At 36.9% G+C, this 24,737-nt stretch overlaps 1 protein-coding gene across 1 annotated transcript in view; it reads left to right on the top strand.

Moving 5' to 3' along the window:
• Positions 1 to 3,594: 3,594 nt before the first annotated feature.
• klhl5 (kelch-like family member 5) overlaps positions 3,595 to 24,737 on the top strand; it is an 84,921-nt gene continuing 63,778 nt past the window's right edge. Inside the window, exon 1 of the mRNA XM_079811571.1 lies at positions 3,595 to 3,698. The gene's annotated coding sequence lies outside the window, so the exon portion shown is untranslated. The remainder of the gene's footprint in view (positions 3,699 to 24,737) is intronic.

Genomic DNA, 24,737 nt, shown 5'->3' with positions numbered 1-24,737 from the left:
CAAAAAACATCCTGATGTCCATCTACAGGAGCCAATAATGTTTGAGTCAAAATGAGATTATCTGATTATTTAGAAACTTTGGTTTCCTCATGTTTTCATAGCCTACCTCATGGGTGCAGACACTGAACTTCTGTTAAACTATGTTGATTTTACAAGCATTGATTGGGTTACTACGTTTCATACAGATCCATTTCTTATTTTGCAGGACTATCAATCTAAATACACTGACAAATATAATAAAATGTTAAAATTCAAGCTTGAGATTTTACTGGGGCATAGCAGATTTATACTGGGGTACGTGCCCTAGTAAAAGGGGTCCAACGACGCCCTTGATGACAAGGATGTCGTCTACATCCGAAATTGCACCGATAGCCTGTTTGTTCTGAGGCTACGAAAAGTCCACACCAAAAACATTGGAGAAACTCATCTGAGAGTTGCTCTTTGCAGATGACGCAGTCCTTGTTGCCCATACAGAGTCAGCCCTGCAGTGCATAATGGCCTGCTTTGCAGAGGCTGCTCACCTCTTTGGATTAGAAGTCAGCTTGAAAAAGACAGAAATTCTCTATCAGTCCGCACCTCAGGAAGTCTATCGACAGAGTTGAAAACAGTTCATCACTTCAATTACTTGGGAAGCGTCAGGATGCCAAGGTTTATAAAGATATCAACAATAGGCTGGGAAAGGCCAACCGTGCATTTGACAGACTGTACAATAGAGTCTGGAAAAACAGGCATCTGAAGAAGAGTACAAAGATCAATACAAAACTATTGTATTGACCACCCTCCTACTATATGGTATAGTCACGGGTCACTTACTGTCGCCACCTGCAACTCCTTGAACGTTTTCACCGGAGCTGTCTCCAAATCATCATTAATATTCACTAGTTCGATTTTCTTACGAATAGAGAAATCCACTAACAGTTGGAAGTCTTCAGCATCGAGGCCATGTCATATTTCTAGAATGGAGTATTATCGCCTATACCAAAGATTGTGCTTTAAGGTGAACTTACTACTGGTCATCACCACAGAGGAGTACCAAAGAAGAGGTTTACAGACTCTTAGAAGAAATCCCTTGGTGCGTGTCATATTGACCACCATGGTCTACACTAGCCTCCGATCGTGTAGCCTGGAGACGCACCATGCAGGCTGCCAACTGCTTTATATGTAAAATGCCATTTTCAAATAGGATATAAGGTGTTTTAAATCTGTCACTCAGGAGCTGTAATGGAACTAACTCAATGAATGAATGAATGAATGAATGAATGAATGAATGAATGAATGAATGAATGAATTTATTTTTATTTATTTCGAGCAATATATAAAGACGCATAACAACGGCAATAAAGAAGCATTATGATTAGTCTGTACAACTAGTTAAATTCATCATACTTTAACATCACAATTCCAACTGTTGCTCGAAAAGGAGTGGGTAGAAGTTAACTTATTTAAACCCACCCCGGTTACAATTTAAAACAGGAAAAACAACAAAACAAGAAAAGGAAAAAAACAAAAACAAAACAAACAAAAAAAATTACAAAGATGAACAAAGGTAGTGCTTCCTTAATTATTGACATTATCCAAACATTCCAATACAATTTGATATATATTAATATGAGAAAAACTCCAAAAAGAAAAGAAGGGGAAATCCCCCCAAAAAGCAAAACAAAAAACACATTCCTTAGATACACACCATATATTACCGCATGTAACAATTATGATAATATCAACAATGATAATCAGAATACCTACGAGGTAAGATAACACAGACTGTGAATTCATAGATCTATACTATTATAGTAATACCAACAATGGTAATCAGAATACCTAAAAGGTAAGATAACACAGACTCTGTATACATGATTTTACACCACACAATTAAACCACGCACTCCTTATAATGAGACAAGACCTTCTGTTTATACAGTGCTTTAAATTGATGAATGCTTTTACATTGTTTATGTTCGAGCCCCAGACTATTCCATAGCTTAACTCCACACACAGACACACAAAAACTTCTCCTGGTGGTTCTGATTGTTGGTAGTAAAAGTTCCCATAACCCCTCAAACTATATAACTGCTCTCTCTGCGTGAATAACTTTTGTATGTTATCAGGTAATAAGTTGTAAAATGCTTTGAATAAAAATTGTGCTGTATTGAATTTAACTAGGTCATGTATTTTTAATAATTTTGATTTAAGAAACAGTGGATTTGTATGTTCAAGGTATTCAGCCTTATGTATGGTACGTATAGCCCTTTTTTGTAAGATAAATAGTGATTGTATTAAGTTAGTATAATTATTTCCCCATACTTCCACGCAGTAAGTTAAGTACGGTAGAATTAGGGAACAGTACAAGGTACGGAGTGTATTCTCATCAAGGACCTGTTTGGCTTTATTTATTATTGCAAGGCTTTTGGAGACTTTGGTTTTTATGTGTCTGATGTGAGTTTTTCAAGTTAGTTTGTTGTCTATTATAACTCCAAAAATTTTTATTTCAGAAACATTTTCAATTTGTATCCCATCTATCTCAATCGTCTTATCAATTTTTTTCTTGTAATTACCAAAAAATATAGCTTTAGTTTTTTCTAAGTTTAAAGATAATTTATTACTATCCATCCATTTTTTTATATTCCTTAGTTCCGCATTTACCACATTGATAACCTTATCATAATTGTCATCACAATAGAAAATATTGGTATCATCTGCAAATAAAACACACTTAAGTAGTTTTGAAACATTAAATATATCATTGATGTACAAATTGAATAATTTAGGCCCCAATACTGACCCTTGGGGGACACCACAATGAATTTCACGACAATCAGATAAGGCCTCACCCATCAATGAAATATGAGTTGACGTGTCTTGCTCACTGTCATATGTATATCTCTGAGTTCAGCTCTTGTGACCAAAACCTGTCATTTGGTTTCATTAAGGATGGATGATTTCATCTTTAATGCTGCATCTAAGAATGTATTATGCATGTGAAGCGTACCTTGAGAATGAAACATATCAGAGAAGTCACTTCTTAATGTTACCAATTTCCCACTTTCCACATAATTTATTGTGAGGATTTGGGAACAACAGACTGACGTCAGATCAGCATGGAAATGTATGTATTTATTTATTTATTTATTTTAACATTTACAACAGTTATAGTAAAATCTTTAAAGCTATTGTAGGCTGCATTAAAACTATTCATAGTCTTGACCAATCTTCGTGCTCATATGTGCAATACCCACTAGGTGGAGACACTGTCATTCACCCCTCAAAAGTTTAGTAAAGATTAAAGATCGATTATGATAATGAACAGTCATGATCCTCTGAGAACATCACTACATTATTTATGAATTGTTCTGTCACACTAACACGTGTAGCGTTTGCATTTAAAAATGACAATAAGTAGCCTGTTTATAACCCCATAAAATAACTCCCCATTAAATAAAGTTACAATGTGAAGTGAAAGCCCACGATTTCAAGTAAGAGTGAAGATGTTTATTTATTAATTTGCATATTTAAAGGAAATCATCTACTTTGAATCGCTCTGACTGTTACAGTTATTGGGCTCTTGTCTTAAATCCACGCCTTTCCATCCAAAAGTGAATCACACGATTATAATCAGAGTGTAAAGAGCCCGTCTCTGTGCATACTACTAAATGTGCAAATTACATCCGAAAGCGATAACAGCAGCTATTAACCCGCCAGGTAAGAGCTACTCATTTCACGCGTTGTGATGTGGGGTTATTTTGGTTGACAGTGGAAGCCCATTAGAAATACGCGCAGCTACAGGTTCGCAGATAGTTATGCGGTAAAAGGGAAATGAATGAGCCCATAAACGCTTTTAATGTGCGGACTCATTCAGCAGGAAAGCACGGGGTTCAGACTGGCCTTTGAGTTCCGATAGTAATACGATCTATTCATGAACTAAAAGTTGATACTCCAGCTCTTCTGACAAAGGAAGTGCAGAGAGATGGATTTTGTTTATATACCCAATAGGAAACGAAAGTGTTTTGCTCTGGTAAAGAATGTATGTCATGGGAAATATATGAATTAAATATTTATCGTAAACGGTCTCGCGCAGGTATGCTCACAGGTAAAATGCATCACTTGTAGCGCGTGGACTGCGCCAGTAATGAAACGTCAACAGTTTAAATATATTTAGTTGTAGAATTTCACATGTTTCTTAAAAAGGGGAAAAGGTTCAATCTGTTTTTGTATCATTCAAATCCATGGATTTATTAAGACATAAGGCAAATCTTTTGTTGTGCTGTTTGTTAAGCTCTGGATTATTGGAAAGATTTTTCGAGCTAGATGTTATAAATAGAGATGTTTATGGGCAAAACGTCTCGGGTATTTGGCAATAAGAAGTCATTTAGTGTCACTGTGGACAGATGTTGCATTTCAGGTGAATTAATTCAAGAATAATAATAAATGAATTAGATATCAGACCTGCAAAAGCCCAGGGTTTTTAGAGCCTTGTTCTTGTATTTTTAATTAGTGTCTAAATATGATCCAGCTCTAAATATAGAACAGAGAGAACAGAGCAACAAGGAGAAAGGAGATGTGAAGCATGTCCTTGCATTTATTTGTTTTCTGTCCTTTTTCTTTGCCTCTTGTTAAAGCTGTAATGATTCTCCTCCTGTTTTATCCATGTGTGTTGTGAGTAAACAAACAAAATAGAGCTTGTTTACACATCAGTGGTGGGGATTTAGCTTAAAGCAGGCATGAAATCAAAATCTACAATTCCACTCTCCATGCAGTGACATAATTTCTCTGATGATGCATGCACTGGTGTGAGGGCAGTCATGATCAGACAAGCCTTGGGTCTGTTCTTCGTACTTCGCTTAAAGGATTAGTTTAAAAATAAAAATGTCCTGATCATTTACTCACCCCCATGCCATCCAAGACGTTCATGTCTTTCTTTCTTCAGTGTAAAAGAAATAATTTTTTTTGAGGAAAACATTCCAGGATTTTTCTCCACATAATGGATTTCAATGGCAACCATTGGGCATAAGGTCCAAATCAATGCTGTTTCGAAGGGCTTCAGAGGGCTCTGTATGATCCCAGCCAAGGAATAGGGTCTTATCTAGCGAAACGATAATAATAATTTGTATACTTTTTAACCACAAATGTGCAACTTTGGTGTTGTGCTTCTTCACGCCATATGACATCATCACTTCGGAAAGGTCACGTCCGTGACGTACGTGGAAGTGTTAAAACGAACATGCAAAGACCAAATCAAACGGCCATTTACATAAATAAAGGTAAAACAATGATGTTTAAAGTTGGAGGAGAACATGAGATGGAGTTTTCCGGCACTGGGTCGGTACTTTGACCTACATGACCTTTCCGACGTGATGACGTCATACTTTGTGAAGAAGCACAACACTGAAGTCGCGCATTTGTCGTTAAAAGGTATATACATATTTTTTTTTGTTTTTGAAAACAACCAATCGTTTCGCTAGGTAAGACCAGAGGTGGACAGTAGGGAAGTACATTTTTCAAGTATATATTTTATCAGTGTTTTTTATTTGGAAAACTTTTACTTCACTACATTTCAAAGCATAATTTATTATGTCATATTTTTTACTTCACTACATTTCATAAATAATTGTTTTTTATTTTTATCTTTAATACTTAATTACATAAAAAATATAGTACTTTCTTGTACTCAAGTAAAATTGTAATTACTTTTCCTTGAGTAAAAGTATACAATACAAAAATGTTAATGTAATTAAGTATTAAATGATATTCAATTTGAAACATAGTAGCCTACAGTAAAAAGTACAACATTATGTTTTGAAATGTTGTAAAGTAAACGGTTTCCAAAGAAAAACACTGATAAAGTACATTTACTTGAAAATTAATATTACTTGAAAAGTAAAAATACTTCACTACTGTCCACCTCTGGGATTCTCGGCTGGGATCGTGCAGAGCCCTCTGAAGCCCTTTAAAGCCCTCTGAAACTGCATTGATTTGGACCTTCAACCCATTGGTTGCCATTGAAGTCCATTATGTGGAGAAAAATCCTGGAATGTTTTCCTCAAAAAAAAATAATTTCTTTTCAACTAAAGAAAGAAAGACATGAACATCTTGGATGAGATGGGGGTGAGAAAATTATCAGGAAATTTTCATTTTGAAGTGAACTAATCCTTTAATACATCTGAGATAATTTGACAAATGCCAGATCTTCTAATTGTGATAACCGAACTCTGATTCTTTAAACAAATTTGTGGATTGGATTAAAATATCTGGATTAAATTGTCTGAGATTACTGCACATTCTTGTTCCTTGAAAAGGACAGATCGATATTGATACTCAAAACCCCTATCAGCAGTGCAGCGATTGGCTGGCATCAAGACAGCAATGTAAAGTGACATCATATAATTAAAAAAAGACACCTGACAGAAAAAAAAAAAAAAAAAACGTGACAAATTTCTGGATCTTTATAAGGAAACAGCCAAGCAAACAAAACAACATAAAAGTTATAATAGATAAATTAATTGTGCACTGTATTTACATGATTCCCAATTTTTTATTTCACGATTCATAATCATTTTAAGTATTTGTACAGTCTTTACATTTTTATTTCAATGTTGAAATTAGCAATTCATTTAATTTTACCTTTGTAGCAGATGTTGCGTGACAGCATTAATTAAAGTGTCCTAAGGGTCAAGATCAAGTTATCTCCTGGGCTGCATCAAGCCACTCCCATAATAGCTGTCGCGGTTCATATTAATGCACAGATGGTATAGACTAACTGTACATCATGTTTAAGACTCCAATAAAATTATTAGGTAATTATTCCCTCATGCATAAATCTCTCAACGAGTAAAATTGGCTGTGTCTACTCTATATTATGATAGACTACACAACCTTATAATATTATTTCAATTTTATTTTTAAAATCATTATTTTTGTCCCTCACATTAGGGTACACTTGTAAGAAAGTATCAGTGGCTGGGACAGACTTTAAGCATCACCTCTGCTTAAAAAGATGCAATCTAATCCTATTTACATGAACTAAACCTGCTCCCAGACCTGTTGCTATGACAGCAAGTCCAGGATGAGCGTCGAAGAACCATACCAAACAATCCAAGATCATGCCAAATCGTCAACAAACCAAATCCAGCTAACTGAGTTAGGGACATACGAAGAATGGACCCCTGATCTATAAACCTTGGCTGTGTTCAAAATCGCCCCCCTTTACCCTTAAATAGGGCACCATTTGAAGGACAGTAACTACCGTAAGTACATTTATTTGAGTACTGTACTTAAGTACACTTTTTGAGTATCTGTACTTTCCTTGAGTAGTATTTTTTCTGGAAACTTATGACTTTTACTTCACTACATTTGAAAGACAGATACCGTACTTTTTACTCCACTACATTTCTATCAAGGCCCTCGAAGTAGAAAGTCGTAGCCGCTTTGAAAGTCAGTGGATGATTCTTTTTTTTTTTTTTGTGCAGACAGCCTATCAGTAATCACTCTTGTTGGATCACATGAAGTTCAATGATTTCCAAGTATTTTTTGAACACTAATCAATTGATGGCAAAATAGAAGGCGGCAGTTCCCAGACGCAGTGAGCGCAACCATGGTCATACTTAATGTTTACTTCATTACTTTTACTCAAGTAATGGAGTTGTGTACTTTGTCCACCTCTGGGGGACAGCCATTTGTGGTGGTGTTAGATACCATAGTGATGCACTTATTCAATCCCACAATGCATAAAATATTGTTCCCAAACTTAAATTGCCTATACTTAATGTTGGATGTATAAACCGGAAGAAGAAAATGTTCAATTAAAAATTATTTGTATAAGCAACTTTCACAATAAATGTATATAAGCAGCGTACGTACTGTGTTAAGAATACTGCCTAACAGTGAGTAAGATAAAGTGAGACAAACTCACTAGAAAGATACAAAGCAAACATACACAATTCTGGAAAGAAAGCAAGAAGGAGAGAAACATTTAGACTTTATCCATTTTTACTTTGTCTTTTTATTCTCTGAACGTTTCTGGGGACCCCTTAGAACCTTCTGGAGGACTCCTGGGGAGTCCAAGAACACAAATAGCTAAGAACTGATGATGAAGTCTGAGGATGTCCTTAGTACAAATTAAACTTATGCTTCTATTTTTCTAGCTTCTCTTTTCAGTGCAACCCCTAGTAAAGAAGCACACAGTGTGTCTGGTTGCCATGTGGACTTCACAAACTCGCTGCAACTCTGTTGAAAGCAGATCCTGTCTTTCTTTCTTTCTGACTATAGAAAGTGTAGAATTCTGTGCTCTAAGATTCTCTGATTCCAAACCTGTGGCAACAGTTTGGGAAGAGGCCCTTTTCTGTCCCAGCAGGACGACTGCCCCTGTGCACAAAACAAGGTCCATAATATACTGAATCTGGAGTAGAAGCTTGACTAGTCCGCACAAAGCCCAGACCTGGACCTTATTGAACACTTTTGGGATAAATTGGAATGCAGACTGCAAGCCAAGGGCCATCACCCAACACCAGCGTCTGACTTCAATGTGTCTGAATGGGAGCAAATCCAGCCTCCATGTTTTTTAAACATTGTGGAAAGCATTCCCAGAAGAGTGGATGCTTTAGCACCAAAGGAAGGAAGAACTTCCTATCATTGCCAGTGTTTTTGAAAACACTGTTTTGTCAAGCATATGGGCATAGTATTGGGGTGTTCACATACTTTTAGCCATATGTGGGGTGATAATCTAATCAATGTGTTTGGAAAAGCTCTTCTTTTATCCATCCTCTGAGCTCCTCAGGATTTGTTGATTTCTCACTGTCTCTCTCTGTGAAAAGAGACATTAATAAGTCATAGCAGATGAATTATGCATTGAAGAGAATTCAGCCTTGGAAGTTTATATAAAGGATGGACTGCTGGATTACATCATTGTGAAATGTGTAGTAGAACACATAATGTGCATGGAAAAATATTTGAAGTCTATATGCATTTTGGGGACATGAATTACATTTCTTAATTAAATTTTCTAATTTCTTACTGAAATGACTATCAAATAGAGATGCACTGATACTAAATACAATTTCTCTACAGATACAATATAAAATAGCCGGTTATTCAGAATGATATCTGCCGGTACCGATAGTTTTATTTTATCTTAAGGAAAAAAAAATCTCTCACAAAATAATGCTGCAAACTATACAGAGAACCATCTCATTTGGTACACTATAATATAAGCAGTAGCAATGAACAACAAATGTATTATATTAAACTGCTATTTATTTTCAGATAATTGCACTTACCGGTATATAAAAATGTTTAATGTTTGTATACAACTCAGTTGCACATAAGTTAGTTACTTGTCTTCATTGCAAATTTATTCAAAGTTACATATATAATTAAGAGTAAATAAGCTCCTCTCTAGTGTTTTCTTTTATAGCTAACTAGCAAACTTTGAACGCTGGATAACTTTCCTAAGGTAAATGCAACATTAAGTGATGCAACATTGTTCTCAAGCTGTTTTATTAACATCTTTCTGCAGTTGAATTGAGTGATTACATGAGACATGATATGGATTTCAATCAGCTGTACTGTATCTTTCAACATACCTTCTGTTATGTCGCTTGAGGCACTACAGCGATATATCACGTTACTTTTAAGAGCATCAAATCACCATTTATTGTTTCACATGTTTTTCCGCACCCTTTTAATTGACAGGATATAATCGGTGCATCTCTGCTATTAAATAAAAAATATAGCTCATAATGCTTCTAAGAACCATAAGTCTGTGTTCACAATGCAGTTTAATCTGCCTGTATGTTTTGATTATTTTAATTTGTCATGCTAATATCTTGAAATGTACACTATGTTCAAAAGTTTGGGGTCGGTACATTTCTTAACTTTTTTTGTTGTTGAAAGAAGTCTCTTTTTCTCACTAATTCTGCATTTATTTGTTAAAAATATAGTAAAAACAGTAATATTGTGAAACATTATTACATTTAAAAAAAAAAAAACGTTTTATATTTTAATATATTTAAAATGTAATTTATTCCTGTGATGGCAAAGCTGAATTGTCAGCATCATTACCCCAGTCTTAAATGTCTCATGATCCTTCAAAAATCATTCTAATATGCAATTTTGGTGCTCTATTAACATTTATTATTATTATTATTATTATTATTATTATTATTATTATTATTATTATTATTATTATTATTATTATTATTATTATTATTATATCATCATCATCATGTGATCCCCTTTTCAGGACTCTTTGATGAATAGAAAGTTAAATAGTAATTAAAAATATATATAACTATAAATGTCTTTATTGTCACTTGGTCAATTTAATGAATAATTGCTAAATAAAAGTATTGATTTCTTTTGAACGTTAATATATTTATTAATGTTTCAGATATGACTTTTTAAGGGATATGGATTTTGTCGCCCATATTAACAGGTTACAGCATTCATACTGCATGCACAAGGTTTGCAGCACTGTAAAGACAGATGTATATTGACAAAGGGAAAGATGAAAATCCAAAAAAGGAGAAAAGCATCAGCTGTGAGAAGGGCATCTATCAGTATCATAAGTATCATAACTCAAACTAGCAGCCACTGCTCTACTAGTTTACTGTGGGTCCTGTCCCCAGTTCTGCTGTCGCTAACACTGGACAGATGTGCAGCCATTATGGTTCATGTTTTCCTCCAAGACAGCTCATGACTAATCTGTCCCAGCAGGGTCTTCTCTGCACCATATTATATGCAAAACGATAATGTATGCATCATTAATTGGCACAACTGCCTGTTTCAGTGCTTGTTGTTCAGACATAGCGTTCGTTCATGCTAGTATTTTGGAAAGTTAAGGCATTGCTCCCTAAAGTTTCACTCCCAGCTTATAAGTCGAAAGTGGTTTGTATGCAGTTTTTACCTCATGCACACACACACACATCATTTGCCTGAGTGGTTTTATTCAGTAGGTCACTGCAGCAGTAGATGTACTTCGTCCTCTGGAGTCAGATTCTCTCTCTCCCTCACACATTCTCTCTCTCTTTCTGATCAATTCAGCAGGCTTTAAGGTGACCTTTGTGAAGGAATGTGGGTGTGTTTGGCCCTCTGCATTTGTTCAGTCATCAAAAAGGTGGTTCAATAAAGCAGACAGTCACTCAATAGACCCTCGTTGCATTGTATTTCACAGGGCAATATGAGACTGTCTGTCTTTATGAAATATCCATATGGATTTTTTTCCTTGTCAGGTTTTTGTCTACAAACTACAAACAGAAATCTGTTTTTTTTTGTTTTTTTTCTCAGAACTGTGCCCTCTTGGTTAAAAAGTGTTGACTTGGCGGTTAGTGCATGTACTCCAAAACATTGAGTTTTGGTTCTCATGTGAGCAATGGGGGTTCAGATCTGGCTTGTACATGGGCTGGTAAATTAGTCAAGATAAAACTGAAATCATATGGCTGAAGGCTGCGATCTAATTAAATATATGAGCTGCTGCATGTTTCAGAGTGAAAGGTCACACTGTGTTCAATTACACGTCAACAGTCCATGATCTGTTGTTTTCAGTTTCTCAGAGTAACGTTTGAAATTGAAAACAATTGCCATAAATATTTGATTTTACAGTATTATATTAGTTTTCTTAAATAGTATTTTTTTTACAGTGAAATTGAAATAGTAATATTTCTTGTTTAGTTAAAATAACAATTATAATGCTTATTATTATTTTTTTTTATAGTCATATTGATAAATAATACAATTTTTGGCCAAATTTTGCAGCCCTAAAAACTATTCTCCTAAACGATCGGATTGAATCCTCAATTCTATGGATGTTATCCTATGTTAAAAGTGATGAACTACTTGGGATTTAACTGACTTGGGCCGGCTTAGCCAATCAAAGAGCATGCATACAAACATTAATAAATCCAGAATACAGTAGTTTTTAAAAAAATGTAAAGACAAATAGGCAATCACAATATGTATTAATATAATTATATGTGCACATGAGCAACATATTAACTGCGTTGTGATAATTACATCACTGAAATTAATTCATTTGTATAAATGACTTCCTGAAATTAATAATAATAACACACATACGGTGTCCGAGAACCATGAAGAGATATAGAGTGGTGCTGGTATGATGTCACTTTCTAGGCCACCGGCAGTGAGCATCGCACTGGTTCCCTTGACAAAACCTCAATAGGATGTTTTTTTTTTAATAGGCTTTTGAATTATCGCAAAAAAAAAACGATCAATAAAAGATTATGATAATTACACATTTTGTCCATCAAGATAATTGTCACAACTTTTATGAATTTTGAGGCCTAAATGCAGTCACCAGAAGTAAAAAGCTAGAGGTAGACTATAAAAGAACAGTACCATGGTCCACGATTTCAACGTCACCTCTAGGGCTGCACAATATATCGAAATTATCGAAATATCGCAAATGTACATATCGTGAAATGCATAATGCAATGGCACGCAATATCTGAATGATAATAGGCTACTTCAACATTGTGAAAAGTGTACGTTTTAGGTCGACGCATATAGCAGAGAATAGACTGGGCACACGACTGTTACTTATGTGACTTGCTTGACGTTAAAGAGTTATTAAACGCAATAACTTGCAAAAACCTGCTGTCTGACACACACACCGAAACGCCTCTCTGAAAGCGTGCTCAGATCTGTTTTGTGTCTTGTTATACAATCGAACTGTCAAATACACACACAGTTATGTCAAAATGGCTTTCTTGATGAGTACTCATGTAAACACAGTCGGTTATGCTTTAAGTGAACATTATCAGTAGGGGAAAGAAACCGAATGTGTGTCAATAGGATCCGTGCATTAGGTCTTAAAGTGACAGCCTGCTAATATAGTAAACCTGCCGCTGTCTGTCAAACAACTAAAGAAAAGGAGAAAATTGGCCGAATAACCTTTGTAGCTTTATTATGTTTCATTTTTTCTTTAATTCATGTAAAGACTACTGTTTTTAGTTCTTATTTTTAATAACAAAGATAAATTAAAGGAAAAAAAAGAATCGTCCATCCCTAGTTCAGGTGTCTTTGTTTACCTGGATGTTCTTGATGTTAAGTTTTAGGTTGATATAACTATATATTACCAAGTCAAGCAAAGAGTTTTTGGTTTTTAAATATTGACATTATTGTTTGACATTTTTTGTTTTTTTACATTGATGTTAAAATTATATTGACATTCATTTTTGCTAAAACACTGCTGGTCACTTTCAGAAGTTGTAGCGATGCTTTCTTTTCCCAGAAAGAATGTGAAACGCATAAATGGTATCATTCTCAGTTTTTAAATAATTGTTTTAATAAAATTTTTATATTTTACACACTTAAAGCAATATCGTATCGCATATTGAATATCGCATTATTTAACAAGTTATTGCATATCGCATTTTTCTTCAATATCGCACAGCCCTTGTCACCACCACAAAGCTTCCGACAACTCTTTCAGTTTTTATCTAAAAACATTTTCCCAGAAACTTTGAAGTTAGAATTTAGTTTGAAGAGCACAATTATAAGCAAAATGAGGCTGTAAAAGCGCACAGGTAGGCCTGTGCGTTTAATGTAGCGACAGCCTCTGTAGTCCCATTTAGCCACGTGTTAGCAACCAACCGCCTTTTTTAACAGGTTTAAAAAATCCCAAGTGGGATAATACTGATGTATTTTATGTCGTTGAATAAAACGTTATAGGTGTCTTGACCGTGTGTTCACTCAACACTACAGACCTTATTTCAGCCATTTAACCAAAATCCCATTAAAAAAAAACTCACTGACTTCGGAACGACGGACCTGTAAGTGCTAAAATGCTAACTCGCTTCCACGTTTTGGCCTACAAAGTAATGTAATACCTGCACCACTCTATTTGTGGGCTTTCTGAAGGTGGAGTTAATGCGCGTATACATTGCATTTGAATTTAAGATGAACTGCGATAAAGAGGCATGTTTCTTTTGATGCATATGTGCATTTTATAAATTATAGGAAAATGTATTGCATTCACATTATATCCATCTTTATAAATGAGGCCCCCCAGTAGGGGGATTGCGGACACTTTTAACAGAAAAATTGCAAAATCGTACAGCCCTACTTGTACAGTTCCCAATATCATCCACCACCCTATTCTCGTCGTGTCATTTCCTGTCCTCTCTTCACATATCATAAAGGTAGCAAAAAGGCACTAACCTGATGGTTTTTTATAAGTACTCCGACACATTGAACTGTGTTTGAATCCTTTGACTGTTGTCTGAATAAATTGTGGCAAAAAGACCACAAATAAAAAGAAATAAAAATAAAAATGTCCCGTCAAAATGACTTTACATGAAAGTCAATATATATTTACACATGAAAGCCATTTTCCAGCACCACATCCAGCAAATTGCATGTTTTTAGAGTTCCTTGTCTCATATTCAACCGTTTTTTACTTGCATATACCTAAATAAAGGCTCGCCGTGTTCAGCAATTCCAGTATTACGAATCATTATATTGTGGTTTGTGTGCTAATTTGTTAATTGATGCTTCTCAGTGGATTGTGGACTGAAACGCAGACAAGGGACAGATGATAAAAGATGGCAGGGAGCTGTCTAAACACACCAGTCCCTGTCAGCGCAGATGGAGACTGAATGGCAGACTGAAAGAGGAAAGGGATTTTCTTGGCATTAAAATCTTTCTTTTCTTGGCAGAGCTCTCTCTTTTCTGGTTGTGAAGGTCCATGGGCGGAAAATTGGCTTCTCAGACTCACAGATGGTCTAAGGCTCAGTCCACACACGCACACACACACACACACACACACACACACACGCACACACACACACACGCGCGCGCACACACACACACACACACACACACACACACACACACACACACACACACACACACGCGCGCACACACACACACATGTTTGTTTTTGTGAAATGTGAGGACATTCCATAGGCGTAATGGTTTTTATACCGTACAAACCGTATTTTCTATCCCCTTACACTGCCCCTAAACCTAAACCTAACCCTCACAGGAGACTGTGCAGTTCACTTTCTGTGAAAAAAAACTTGTTCTGTGTGATTTATAAGCATTTTGAAAAGTGAGGACATGGGGAACGTCCTCATATTTCACCCTCTTTTTGTAATACCTATGTCATACCCATGTCATTATACACATTTGTGTCCTGATATTTCACGAAAACATGCCCCCCCCCACACACACACACACACACACACACACACACACACACACACTCTCACTCCAAAAGTTTCAGTTTTTGGTACACTGTTGAAGTCCGCCCCTCCTTTCTCTCTCCTCCCTTGTTTGCCAGTAAATGTTTGTCAGCTAATCTTGTCATCGAGTGGGAATTACATAAGTGTCTGTCAAAATTGCGCATGTACTGTCATGTAAGAAGACCTCGCACCACAAAATTTTGACCTCTGTGTATGTGTGGGAAAAAGTGCCGACGCTGTCACTGCATTCTGCATGTGAACATATGGAGAGGGAGTAGAGCATGAATATGCACACACACACGCACAGGCTGAGCATATGAAGGCCTTGTCTCAGATATTAGATGACACTGTGACACTATGTTGCCAGGCAGTTTTTTGCACACTTATACTATCTTTATAAAAAAATTTCCTAGCAGAGAGACGTGAGGTCCCAGCTAACACTATTATCAGTACTTCATTACTGTACTTAAAAAAACGGAATACTTTTTTTACTCAATGAATTTTTTTTTTCATTTAATTTACATAGTACAAAGTATATATTTCTATGGTCATTGTGATATAAATCTGTCCTTAAAATATTTTTGTATGCCTTACTCAGGCAAGTCATTTGGAGCTGTCAAGGATGAATGACTACAACTATGGTCATTAATCTTGATGAAGACAAACTTGACTTGAGTCCGAACACGGTTGGTAATCTGTCTCTATATTCAGGTATCAACTATAAACTCAGCTTCTGCTTAATTTAACATTTTCAGTTTTTTGTTTTTTTGTTTTCCGTTTAACATTTAGGGCCCTATCATACCCCCGGCACAATGCGACCCAACTGTTTTTTGCTAGTTTCAGCCTGACGCAGTTAGAATTTTCACGTCCAGCGCCACGTTTTTTAAATAGCAAATGTGATCGCGCCTATCTCTTCACCCATGGGTGTGCTGGTCTGAAAACTAGGGGTGGGAATCTTAAGGCACTTAACGATTCGATCCGATTCCAATTCTGGGAGTAACGATCCGATTCCCAAAATGATTCTTAACATACATTTTTGGTAACTAATTATCCTGCTGTGCTAATACATGAACTTTATATTTTAACCAAAATTGGAGCTTATATGTTTTTTGTTTATAGTTAGAATATCTGTTTGACTATGAAGATTTCTTTCAATACTTTTATTTTATTAACAGAGTTATATTCAAGATTAACAAGCTCTAATGAAACATAGTAAGCCATACAATTGCAAAGAACAATCATTAAAGGAACTGTATGTAAGAAATGTATTTCAATTAATCATAAAATCGCCCTGATATGTCACTAGACATTAAGAAATCATGTTAATTTCAAATACTTATATCACTGACAACAATAGTCCAGCCAGGATATTGTCATTTAAAAGTGAAGTTGCAGCCCTCAACTGATGTTGATGTTGACATGTTGTGTTTTGGCCTGAAGCGCCACCCTCCACCTATCTACCAATCACGAAGTCAGTAGTGTTTCAGCATCCGGATTGCCAGCTCTGCTCTAGTTACCACAGCTGCAGCTACAAACTTTTTGGATAAAAAATAAAACTTTACGAAACCTAAAAGACCTCGTTATGAATCAGAAAAACGTTGTGACAATGAAAATAAAAACTTGCTGTGTAGGATTCGTCACTTGCCATTGAAAGCTCCTAGTAGCAGCCTATGTTCCTGTTGGATCCTGCAGCCTATATCTGGCAACCTCGAGTCAGGGGGGAGGGGGAGAGGGGATACACCGCTCTACAGTCATTTGAAAGTGATTGCAGTACCAGTTTTGCCCACAATCTTATATACATTTCCTTTAAAGGTCCCATGGCATGAAATTTTCATTTTATGAGGTTTTTCAACATTAATATGAGTTCCCCTAGCCTGAATATTGTCCCCAAGTGGATAGAAATGTTGATCGGTGTAAAACCGAGTTCTGGCTGTCTCTCTCTGCCTTTGAGAAAATGACAGGCCAGACTAGCCAATCCTGAAGTCTCCTGGTTTGACGTCCAAGCAGGCACGGTTTCCTCCCTTTCCTCCGCCCAGAGAATCTGGCACGCCCATGCAAACGCTCGTCGAGAGATCATTGCATCATTGCTTGTGAATGAGTGAACGCTGGCAGTTTCTCAGTGTTTGGATGTACAAATGAAAACAGAAGTCTTTTTTCAGTTCCTTCTGATCTGTGATCAGTGATTTCTGATGTGTAGCTAATTATTTATTATTCGTGCACACAATGCGGCTTCTCTCTCTCCAGACAGAACGGTGTTTTCGTGTTTTATATCTTGTGAGTCAGTGTTTTTGTACGTCCTCGTCGCGTCTATCGGTTCTAAAATGTGCATACAGTCATGAGTTTCTGCTCAACATCAGCAGAGATAAACCTCACACACGCCGAAGCTCGGCCTTCAACATCCCCGACCCACAGTACTGCATCTGGCCCACAGCGGAGGCACCAAACGCGGCGTGAGATTAAGCAGAAGGGGGGTAAGCTTGAGCATATCTGGGCTAGCCAGCCTAGCCCCACAATAAACTGGATTACATCCGATTACTGCTGTTGTGTCTTTGTTTGCGCTGTGTACTCAACGCGCGTCACTGACGCTTTTATTTTATTTTAAAAATAATGCTATTATCAACACTTACTTTTAACTCGTTCATCTCGACAGCTGTAATGGTACTTTGCATGTGTTACAAAGTTGGTAGAATAATGATGAAGAGACGGACTCGGTGTGACTGTTTATTCAGAACTCTCAGATACAAACACAATAAACTCGCGCTGACTGACAGCGCTCTCATAACTCAGTAGTTACTATAAATAACTTTGTTAGCAATCGCTGAGCTCAGTCTCTGATACATTAGTGATGTCCGGTTCGCGAACGATCTTTCTTTTGAACCAGTTCTTTTTAGTGAACCGAATCAGTTCACCAAATCGGACTGAATCGTTCTAAACGGTTCGCGTCTCCAGTCAGCGCTGATCCATAATTTACTAAAGTTACTAACTTTCTGACATGAGTGACAGTCCCTCCGACTAGAAATAGACTAATAACCTAAAGTATATGCTGTAACTAAAACAGTTCAGACATGCTGAGAACTGATGTGAAGTGAACTCAGGTCCATCCGTCTCCCTGGCAGACTCGTGCCTGCTCGTGCCTCGATAAACCACGCCCCCTCCGCTCATATAAAATGCAAAGATGTCAGCCAATCACAACAGTGGGTGTTTTTACTGAAGTCTCACAGCAGACACGCCTCTTGAAGCAGGGCATTCAGCCACAGGGCAAACAGCAATATAGAAAAAATGCCTTTTATTTCTAAATTATGACATTTTATGATGTAAAAGTCATACTAACAATATAAGTACAGCTCAGGAAACATTATAAAATAATAGAAAAATGCCATGCCATGGGACCTTTAAGAATAAACAGTTCTCAATTTGCAACTAAGTGTGACAATTTTTCAGTTTCTTTAGAACATTTTAACAAAAAATATTTAAAACATAGGCTAATGCAGAAGAAAAACAACTTTAGCGCTCGCTGAGAAGCCAAATTCAGCGTGTGCGCATAACATCTCACATGAGAGAACTTGCCGAGCTGCAACAGTCATGTTAGAGACATTTAACGAATCACTCACCAAAACTAAGCCTTTGTTCAGAATTTTCCATTCGTTTGAAACATTGTGCAGTAGTTCAGCAATATTCGATAAGTCATTCCAAAAATTATGCCACGGATGTTGGTAGGTTTATGTATATCCCGGCCACCGGGATAGGAGTGTTATTAAGCATTAATGGCAAGGAAAGCGCCGTATAGCCTACTTGAGCACCACTTCGTTATTTCGGCTCAGCGCACAGTGGTGAAGTGGACGTTTGAATTGAACATAGAATCGATTCTGAATTTTTGAGAATCGATTCTGAATCGTTAGATAACGAATCGCGATGCATCAATGCATCAACCTTTTCTCCCACCCCTACTGAAAACCAGGTGTGTTCAGATCAAGCGGCAACCTCCCGCAGTTTCTCTTGAAGCCAATACGGAAGTGACATATACTACAATTCATTGACTGGCCGCGAGGGACAGGCTCCAGAAGGGAGCAGAATCTCATTGAGCTCCATATTATGGTTTTGGTCTATATATCTAATTTTGCCCTTCATGACAACTGTGAGGGGGGTGGATTTTTTTATAACTCATTCGTTTACATTATATAAAGCATTAAAGTTCTGCATAATTAAGGGCGTGGCCACTTTGAGTGACAGGTGGATAGCCATTTATCTGCAGTCTGTTAGTCATCGCGTCACTTCAGCTCCGCCCACATCCCGCCTTTTTGCCCATTTTCTGTTATCCGGGAGTGACGCCCGATGATGCGCTGCCAAGATGGAAACGGCCATCTCGTCCATACTTTGCTCTTCAAAACTGCTCATCAGAATCCTATGGGTGACGTCACAGACACTACGTCCATATTTTTTTACAGTCTATGGTTCAGATGCATTGTTGGCGCTTTGCTATTTTGAGGCTACTGAAAATGACTGTTCCATTGAATATGCGCCTAGAGGCGGGTGCACTCTGCTTATTACACACACAGGGACGCACAGCAGCACACAAACATTTTTAAATATTAAAAATATAAGGATTCCTCTCTGGAGAAGCGTTCAGTCTTTCCGCTCACAAATTCCGCCATGTAAATAGCGAATCCCCCAATGGTGCAAGCGCAACTGGCTTTTAAGGGAATGGGATGAGACTCTGATTGGTTTATTGCACATTATGCCAAAAACACACCCATGACTCATTAAGAGACTAGGTACAACCATTTTGGACCATGTGCCTGGCTCGCAGATCATTTTTAAACTAGAAAAGGTGTTCCCCATGTTATCATTTTCAAGTGACATGGTGTCAGTTGCAACAACCTCATCCTCATGGGATAGTAAAGTGTAAATCAAATGCACTTCAGAGTCTGAGAAAAGTAATAGGACATCTGGGTACTACTGTTTTCTAAATACTATAAATGTGTACATGCTAATTATTTTGCATACTGTTTTCCACCTATATAGGAAAGTAGGCATACTCATATTCAAGGAATTTGTTTGTATCCTGTGCCATATTTCCACAATTTTGTTCATAGTTTTCGAGGATTAAGATGTGACACAGAGGCCATAGTTGAGTTTTATCATTCCAATTTTTTTATCATCAAATAAAATGTTTGATCTTTTATTAATATTGTTGTGGGTAGAATAGTTACATCTATAGGTAACGTCCCTCCTTCTCACTCTGTGTTAAACTTTGCCATGGTCATTTGCCATTTTATATGATGTTTGATAATTAGCTTTTGAGCTTGTAAATAATTTTGATTAATATGCAAGTACATTTATGATGCTGCATTAAAAAATGAACACTTGCTGGCCACAAATTCAAGTAATATGGCCTTTGACAATAAAATATTAAACTGCAAGTAATGTCCTTTTTTAGTTAATCTAAAATTGGAATATGCAGAAATTATGCATACATATTGGTCATAAGAAATACATAAGAATGGATTTAATTTTAATCCGCAGCCATACAGAGTGAAAGAGCAATAGATAGAGATGAATAGAACAAGTAAGTTGAAGACAGTGAGCAATGGAAATGACAGGAGCAGAGAAATTGAACTGCTAAATCAGCACTTACCTGACTGTCTCTCGCTCTTTCTCTTTCTCACACACATCATTTGTGCTCAGCGTTATGGTGTCGCATCACTGTGTTTATGCAGGTCAGACCCCAGGTGTACACGTTCTCGTTCTTGCTCTCCTGCATGTGCACGTGTGTTTCCCTCCTGGCTGGTAGTAGACGAGGGGAAACCTGAATGATCTGTATATTTACAGCGTGAGGCTGCAGCAGTATTTATGATCCTTAAACGATAAGCCTTCGGGAGACTCGTAAAGGAGATGTGTGTGTTTGTGTGTGAGTGGGGCTAGACTCAAGTAAGGCAAGACTGGGGACTGGAATATTTATTTCTTTGTTTATGTCTGAGAGAGAGAGGCATTGTAGGAGTTCAATAATTCAGGATGTGCTTTATGATCTCTTGAAGATGCTGTAGGTCTTTAGGGTCTAGAGGTTTCAAGCTTGTGTATTAATTTCATTTAAGACCATTCTGTTTATCCTCTCTTTGATGGAGAGCAAAGAGTGTCGAGATCTCCTGATCTCCAGCACTTATCTCTAGGGTATCTGTGTGTGTGTTCAGCTTTACTGCTGTGCTGTACGGTTTATCAATACCATAAAATAAGCTATGAAATATTATGAGTGTCATCAAGGACAAATCTGTCTCCTAGGAAACATATGCCTAGCAAACACAAACACATACTTGTACACTCAAACACACTGTTCACACCTTACAAAAGCACACTATGGCTGTACTAATCGCATCAGATTGTTATACCATATTACTTTGATATATGGTATTACTATATTCCATATGGTATTTATTTAAAGATAGAATACCATAAATAACTGGAATATTATGATATTTCCATGATACATGTACCACTGTAACATCATGCTTTTGTAGACATATGTCCACACGTCATGATGTTACTATGGTAACATGTCCGCATTACCATATTCCATATACCGTGGTATTTATTTTGAGGTACAAGGGTATGAATACCAAGAATAGCAAGGTGTTACTATGGGACACTACTATTCAAAAATTTGAGGTTTCAGGATGACTTTTTTTTTTTTAGGAAATTAATGTATAATGTTATTCAGCAAAGACTTAAATTGATCAACGATGGCGGTAAATACATTTATAAATGTTACTCCAGATTTATATTCCAAATAAACGCTGTTTTTTAAAACATTCTATTCATCAAAGAATTCTGAAAAAATATTACACTTTTCACAAAAAATATTTCTTAAGCACCAAATCAGCATATCAGAATGATTTCTGAAGGATCATGTGACACTGAAGACTGGAGTAATGATGCTGAAAAATGATTTGTCATTAACCCATTATTACCATATTCCATGTACCACGGTATTACCTAGGTAGAATACCATGATGTTATGATGGTACAGGTAGGCTACATGCCTAAAACATGGTAGAATACCATGAATATTATAATTTTACTGAGGTACAGGTCTGAAAAAACAAGGTATTCCATGATGCATATCCAAGAAACCATGGTAATTTCATGGTACTTCTTTGTCAGTGGCATGTAGGGCTGAATGTTTTAGTGTGCCTTTAAATGTACGTCCTGTGCTTGAGTTACAAGACATCCTTAGGATTTTCAGGCTCTTCCAGTATAAAGAAAAAGAGGGATATTTTTTCTGGAGGTGGTCTGCCAGCCAGATGTGTTCATTCTCCTAACCACGGGCCTGCAATGGTTTATTTCAGAAGGAAATTCTTTTTCTTTTTTAAATCCATTCCTCCGTCCATTTCCTCTGGCATCTAAACCCTGCTTGCTTGCCCCTGCATCACCTCCATCTGCATTCAATTCCCGCACTGCTTTCTGTTCAGCTTAACGGAGACCTATATGAGAATCCGTAAAAGGAAGAATGAAAATGTCATTGCTATGTGCAAAATGAGCCTGGTGATATTTTGGCTGATGAGTTTGGAGTGAATGGAGTGTGTGTGTGTGTGTGTGTGTGTGTGTGTGTGTGTGTGTGTGTTTGTGTGTGTGCGTGCGTGCGTGTGCATCCGGATCTGTCCGATAATTTCATCCAATGGCAGTAGAGGAAATATGAATGCACCAGAGCAGGAAGAATGCTATTTGGAAACGAACACAATCTGAATAGTAAGATGCTTGCCTGTATAGGTGGCTTTTTGAAAAACAGAAATGTGCACACGTCATGCTGTGTGTAATGTATACTGTTGTATGACTTAATATCCATAGTTTCAGGGAAATGTGTGTCAGATGTGCGTAGTTCTTTTCTCTTAAGGAATGAAACATATATTTCCTCCCACGACTGTTTCAGACATGAATCACAGCAATGAGATTTCTAACCTCTCAGCCTGGTTCAGCTTTGGGTTTCAAGGATGAGATTACATGGTGTGTGAGTGTAAGTAGGTGATTGTGTGTGCGTGTGTGTGTGTGCGTGCGTGTGTGTGTGTGTGTGTGTGTACGAGCGTGTGCGTATGTGTATTTTTAATGATGGATGCAGCTGAACTGAAGTGTGGAAATCTGTATCATAGCATAACCTGATGAGAGAGCTGACATTACTGTGGTGTGTGTGTATGTGTGATGAAAGACAGAAAATAAGGACTGCTGCACACACACGTTTGTAGTCTCACCATTTAATCCTCTATTGGACATGTTATGAAAGCAGTGTTGCAAATATAATTGGTGGATTCAGCTTTGTTTCTTTTATATGATTATTTTTGATTATATATATATATATATATATATATATATATATATATATATATATATATATATATATATATATATATATATATATATATATATATATAAATATAAATAAATAAATAAATATATGCAGGGCTGATGCTGCAAAACTAGCTGTTACTGTTACAATATAGACACTAATAGAATTGACTCCTATAGTTAAGTCTATTTACTTTTATTAAAGTCACTTTCTAAATTGTATAAATACACTATATTTCCAAAAGTATTGGGACACCCCTCTAAATCATTAAATTCAGGTGTTCCAATCACTTCCATGGCCACAGATGTATAAAATCAAGCACCTAGGCATGCAGACTGCTTCTTCAAACATTTGTGAAAGAATGAGTTGCTCCCAGGAGCTCAGTGAATTCAAGCGGTACATTCATGAAATTTCCTCTCTAATAAATATTCCACGGTCAACTGTTTGTAGTATTATAACAAAGTGGAAGCAATTCGGAACAAGAGCAACTCAGCGATGAAGTGGTAGGCCAAGTAAAATCACAGAGCGGGGTCAGCACATGCTGAGGCGCACAGTGGGCAGAAGTTGCCAACTTTCTGCAGAGTCAATAGCTACAGACCTCCAAACTTTGTTTAGAGACAGTTTGGGGATGGCCCCTTCCTGTTCTAACGTGACAAATCAGACACATAATCCCCTGCTACATTTAACAAATATGCTTTAAATGCTTTATGTTTAGTAACAGACCTTCCCCCAAAAGAGCAGAAAAGGTCTCTGTTACCAGGGCTACCATCAGATAAGACTTTGTTTATGGCTTGAAAGAATTTGAAAAGGGACCCATAGACCCAATGCCTCTAAACAGACTTTCCTGCATTAATTTATAGAAAAACTGTAGATGAACATGCACCCCAGGACATTGTATGCATGAATATAACTGTCTTGTAAAGTGTCCCTTGTATGGTATTTTGTTTTATGCATATCTTATGAGCAAACTACTAGTTCATGCAACCTCATATATGTTGTGTCTCCTATCAAATTAATGCTCGTTTCACGACTTTCACTTTTGTGTATGTCACTTCCTCAGAGGAGGCAGTGTGTGTTTGTTGTATTAAATTGGCACTGACCCAGTAATCATGCTTGAAACAAAGAGCCATAAAATCTCCAACAGAGGAATTTTCTGCTGGGAAATCCCAACAATCCCATTGGTCAAGTCGACCCTAGAGGGTGTGACTT

The sequence above is a fragment of the Gobio gobio genome, assembly GCF_949357685.1.
Source record: "Gobio gobio genome assembly, chromosome: 3".
NCBI lineage: Eukaryota > Metazoa > Chordata > Actinopteri > Cypriniformes > Gobionidae > Gobio > Gobio gobio.
This window is presented reverse-complemented; position numbering and strand designations above follow the sequence as displayed.